This window comes from Nicotiana tabacum, chromosome 8 (assembly GCF_000715075.1).
Source record: "Nicotiana tabacum cultivar K326 chromosome 8, ASM71507v2, whole genome shotgun sequence".
Lineage (NCBI taxonomy): Eukaryota > Viridiplantae > Streptophyta > Magnoliopsida > Solanales > Solanaceae > Nicotiana > Nicotiana tabacum.
Window position 1 is genome coordinate 56,319,936 of NC_134087.1, and position 6,010 is coordinate 56,325,945.

The window sequence follows — 6,010 nt, forward strand, 5'->3', positions numbered from 1 at the left end:
GCTTCCTATTATTTTTATACACTATATAACATTTTATATATAATATTTATATATATTATTATACAAAATCCAATATATATAGATATAACAATGTATATATAACTTTTATAAATTGTATATATAAAAAATTTATATGAAATTACACTTGTATCTTATAACCACGATTAAAAGAGTAGACAATGATAGGACAGTCAGGTTTTGAGTACAAGACTAATGAATGTCCTCGACTGTGTACATGTTAGCTCATTTTATCCTACAAATAGATAATTATTGCACTTATGATTGACTAGATAGGCATGGCCCGTGCTGCGCACGGACTCAACATTTTATATTTTCCATCAATGGTCAACTATATATTTTCCATCAATGGTCAACATTTTATATTGTCCATCAATGGTCTCCATAGTCGTTTGGAGATGAACGATAGCAATAATGAATGATGAAAAGGAACCAAAAAGAGGCACGTGAAAAAACATAAAGCTAAGAGCATAAGCTTATATGCTGATATGATTGATGCTAACAGAACGCATAAAGCAACAGTTACTCAACAAAAGATCATTGCATGTCAAATCAGATTCAAGATGCCAATGTCAACCAAGTACTAATTACAACCCTCAGCTGAGGAGAGAACATTCAAAATTACATACTTGCTGTAGATACAGCAACATGCTATACACATTTGAGGATATACTGATGCAAAAGTACGCCCAATAAATACTACGATTTACACTGGAGAACACCGTTGAACGCCTTTGCAGGTAGTATAGGCATTCCACATATCAAAAATAAAATAACACCAGAAATCAAATGACTAATCTGCTCATCTTTTTCATAGATCTTAGACGCAGCCAATCCGAGAATTCAACTTTCGACTGTCTGTTATATATGTGTAAATCATCTCACTTCTGCCTCATGGAAGGGTACCTTCAGCAGGAAAGGTACAATGAGATAGAAGTAGCACGGTTTCCTTTTTAAATGTGCAGAACCAACAATACCTTGAAATTAACATATCGCTTTTGTGCAAGTTTTCTTGGTTATGAAGTCTTACACAACAGAGAGATTTATCAACAGGAAGAATAGGAGCAGGATTTTGAGTTTGCTGACCAATTTTATCCACCATAAGTTGTTTTTAGCTTCAAGAATTCTTTATTTGTAGTCATTGTGCATCACCATCTTCGCTACCCCAGATCTGCATAACCAGAATAACATTGTAAATTTAATAATACATATAATTATATACATGCATACGCACTCCACTGGTAAATGAATCTAAATTACTTTGCAGCAGAATAGGAGATTCCTACAGAACTGGGGAACTTCTTACATAGCGAAAACAATTTTGGTCAAAATGCCTCCCCTCAAATTCCATTTCTTAACCATCACAAGTCACAATTATCATACAAATAAATCTTATACCTTTATTAGTTACTATAGACAATGGGAATCAATAAATTTTGGATAATATAGCATCAAAACTTGGCAATTTCATTTTGAAAATCATCTTGTCCCAAAGCCGCAGGCATCTGGAGTTTTCTTTCTTTCTTGCGTAATTAATGTTTTTCTTCTAGCTCACATAACTACAACATCAGGCTCATCTGATCTTCTATTAAACAGATCCAAATAACGCAAGGTAAGTATAATAAACTAAAAATTCAGCTTTCAGTTCAAACAACCATCTATAAGAGCAACTGAGATCTAAAAATATTAGCATAGCATATGGAGGAACTCAAAGGGAAAAGCTTGCCCCAATTTTGGCACAGTCACAGAGCTTTAGCTCAATGGCAAATTATTTGTTCTTATTCAATCCAAAGAAGGCAAAATAATGTAAAAATGGACCTTCCAAATAGATCTCAAAAAGATTAACATGGGACTAATTAAGGCAAGCTCAGCAACTCAAACAGAATCCCGGGAGAAAATAAAAGATTAGTGAGGTAAGGTCTATAGACTGTATGGCAGAAAGCTTGAAAGGAAGAGCACTCCTACTTACTTTTGGGGGAAATCCTAGACACCGGATCCTCGGTAGGCCTCTTATTTGATAGGCATTAGGGGATTTGAGGTTTTGGGGTTTCACTCGCAGCAACTAAAACAGACTATAGGACTTGTTGAGACACGTTCAATACCGGTTTGCCGCTTTTCTTTTTGCTATTTGGGAGGCCTTTTTAGCAGTAAAATAGAGGATATCATATCGCATTTGTGAGTACATTTAAATTACATCTGTAAAATTGAAGCAGCACAATTGTACTTCAGTTTAAGATCTTAGTCTTTACTGACTTATGCAAACAAAACGATTGTAATTGTTCATTCATCACTATCTCAATTTCAAATTAATTAGAGTCAGCTATATGTATTATCTTTATTCATTGTATCCTATTTAAAATAGATGCATAAGCGTTTGCAGTGAATAGTGATAGTGGATTCATTCAAACCCTCTCTCTATCGACTCTAATATAATATTGAAATTCAATTGGAGAATCGGATTAAAGCACATGATCCACTGCTTCTGGTTTACTATTGTTCCTAAATTCTCTAACAACAAAATGAGAAGAAAATAAACATAACTACTTACTAATTTAAGGAAGAAAAAGAATCTATTTTAGCCAAGCAAGTTCAGAAAACAGGTCATGAAAATCTAAACATATTTAAGCTCTATATACTTCATTTACCCTAGGTTTAGTATCCTTTGCCAGCCTATATCCACTTTCAGGATCAACATTTTTTGAGTAATCACCATGTACCTCTATCAACAAGCTGTCGACACTCTCAACAATGGATCAAAAATTTATTACTCTGTAATTAAATAGGATAGCAATACGAACACACTAAGGACATAGTGTTTCCATAATAGCCATATAATACTTATCTCATAAGATCCAATTTCATCATAATAGCCACCTATTTTTATAAAATCCTATTAGATCGTGTGAAGATTTAGATGACTCGTTGAGATACTTCACCTTCTTTGTTCATCTTTGCCTCTACTTCTATGATGATTCTTCTTCAATTTAGCTTGTGACACCATCCCTGCTAATTACAACAAAGGGCTAAAGAAAAAACATAAACCAACATGTTGTATTAAATTAAGAAAAGAAGGAATATCGACAATTATGTTAAATTTTGGTAATATTTATCTATATTTCAAATATGAATCACTGACCGTTAAAGATACAATTAATCTAAAATCACAGTATAAAGATAGCATAAGAAAAATTCGCATTTTTTTCCTTAATATCTAAGAAGAGAAGAGTTGTACTGCTTTCAGATGGACCCACTAATATAATAAAAATACAAAAAATAATCTAGCTACATAGCTTCACGAAAATTCAGTTGCAATTGTAGTAGTAAATGAAGAGGGAAAAGATTTAAGTTTGATAGCCCAAAGAAAAAGATCAGAAAGATCAAGTGACATGCATATAAAAAAATCCAGTAATTAATTATTCAAAATAATAAAAGATGCTTAACTATAAGTACTCAAGAGCGAGCGATTAAGGGAATTTGGAAGAAGATAGGACAAACATGTAACAGAAGGAGACGAAAGGAGCAATGGCTGTTTAGGAGAAGAAATTTGGACTAAGAAAGATATATTAAATTAAATTGGACTAAGGTAACAAGTATCTTAATCTTCATTCATATACACTGATGATCTTCTCAAATATTAATGAGAAGAAAAATCTCCATACAAAAGTGAAAATCGAGACAAATCTAAGAAAGCTTCCTATAAATTCTGAAGATGCTGGCATTAAAATGCTAAAATAGAAAATAAAATCACCAAAAAAGTAGATGCAAACCTAAAACTGAAAAATAAAACGCTAATAAGCTGCAAGTTTCCATCAAAACCGTGAAATTTCAAGTTCAAACACATGCAAAACTAACATAGATCTATCTAGAGAAACCCCACGAAGAAACTTGGAGAACACAATTCAAATCAAGGAGAAAGATGTAGAGAGCAAAACCTGGAAGAAGTAAAAGGGGCTTACCATAGCTTTTGATGTCTTTCTAGAATAATTCACCCAATGAAGGAGAAAGAGATTACAGCCTAGAGAGTTTGATTCAAAGAACTGAGACCCATGTGTGCTGATTCTACTTTTGAGTTTTGGGTAGAGTGACCCAGAAAGGAATCCAAAGCAAATACACGTGTTAACTGGCCAGGGCCAAAAAAGGCAAAAAAATCAGCAGCCAATAAAATAGCTACATGTATATAGTATAATTCAGATAACTTTGTGTACAATTTGCTATAGCAGTGTTCGTCCATCCTTGTTCATTTATATATAGTAGTATAGTATATAGTAATATTGACTTATGGAATCATCAGTCTCATCTTTAGCAAGAGTCATGCATTATGTTATTCTTCTTTTGAGTAGTTGGGCAACAACTCAATCTCATCTTTAGCAAATATCTAATACGCTTCAAATTATTTTTTAAATTAATTTAATTTTTAATTTCAAAACACTAATTGTTTATTTATATGATGACAAATAATGGAATTGGGACTCTTGGATTAGATACAAATTATTATAAGTTACTTTCTTGAATTTTCAAGTACACTTGAACTAATTCCAAGCCTTTGCCAAATGCCCACTTTATCTTTTTGGAGTAATTAAAAAAAAAAAAGAATACCGTCAAAAATAAAAGGATTGACACCCTTTCCAATTGCACCAGATTTCCATGTTTCCATTTGGAAATATAAATTAACAAAAAAAAAGGAAAAACATAATTATTTCAAGCATACGATAAAATGTTTTATAATTGACAACATACGAAAAGCCTCTTGGTATATATTATCTCTAACATCCTTTTTTTAATACTACACTATCCTATTTATATTAAATTTGCATCATTAGTTTCTGAAAGTAAGGATGTACCATACTAAAGATGCTTTGTCAATATAGAAACGTAAATCAAATGGGCTGTTGGTGGACCAAGAGGAGGAAAATCTGTGCGTTAAAGAACAATGGCTATAGCTTGTCAATAAATTAGGCTTAAAAGCCATTTCGGGTCAATGGAAAATACATGGGCTAATAAAACTTTTAGAGGGCCATAAACTGTCGTTTTCTCAATAAAATTGACATCTAAAAATATTATTTACTTGCATTTGTAAGAAGGGTGAACATCATTTTTCCACTCTAACTTTGTAAAAAGACAATGTCTCTCAAATATTAAACTTTATACCCATGGTCTGCTTGAAGTATCTGGCTATAGTTGCAATACATTATAAATCCTCACCATTTTTTAAACAACAATCCTTAAAGTAGCTAGTTTTTTAAATGTCCCCTAATTTTGGCAAATAGCTGAAAAATGGTAAAAATAGCGCCGGCCAGTTTTCGGACTGGTAATTGAAAAATAGTCAACGTTTACAAAGTCATTGAAAAGTCGTCACTATTTTACTGCAACACGGAAAGTTCCAGCATAGTATACTGGAGATTGGTGCACCTGTGTACGAACTTCCAGCATATTATGCTGGAACTCCAATACGGGGAAAGTTCCAGCATAATATATTGGAGATTGGAGCACCTGTATATGAACTTCCAACATTTTATGCTGGACCAGTATATTATGCTGGAAGTCCAATATATTATACTGGAACTCCAGTATAATATATTGGAGTTCTAGTATAATATACTGCTACTCTAGTATAATATACTGGAATATTTTTCGGATTTTGAATAATGTTTTCGTTCAGATTTATCTTTATATGAAAAGTAGCTAATTTCGATTACTTTTAAAACTGTGGCTATTTTTCAATGACCACTTGTAAATCTTACTATTTTTGAATTTTTCCCCGAAAAATATAATGACCCAACAAATTGTAAATGGCCCAACAAACGAGAGGGTGTTAATAGGAAAGGAAAGGGGGAGAGGAGGAGCAATATGAAAAGGAATTTTTACATTCCTATTGTGAGCACGTGATTTTTGCCCTATATGAGAATTACTCCCAAAATTTCAAAACAAAACAATTTTCCTTTGTGTGCAATTTTTGTGTTCTTCGTGGCATTTCTGTGTAATTATTTGCATT

General features: G+C 32.6%; 1 long non-coding RNA gene across 1 annotated transcript; it reads right to left on the reverse strand.

Moving 5' to 3' along the window:
- Nucleotides 1–540: 540 nt before the first annotated feature.
- LOC107821452 (uncharacterized) lies at nt 541–4,112 on the reverse strand. The gene is made up of 4 exons (XR_001656141.2): nt 3,975–4,112; nt 2,955–3,041; nt 996–1,189; nt 541–924 (listed from the first exon to the last, which is right to left on the reverse strand). It is a non-coding gene; the product is annotated as an uncharacterized LOC107821452 (long non-coding RNA).
- Between the last annotated feature and the right edge of the window lie 1,898 nt (nt 4,113–6,010).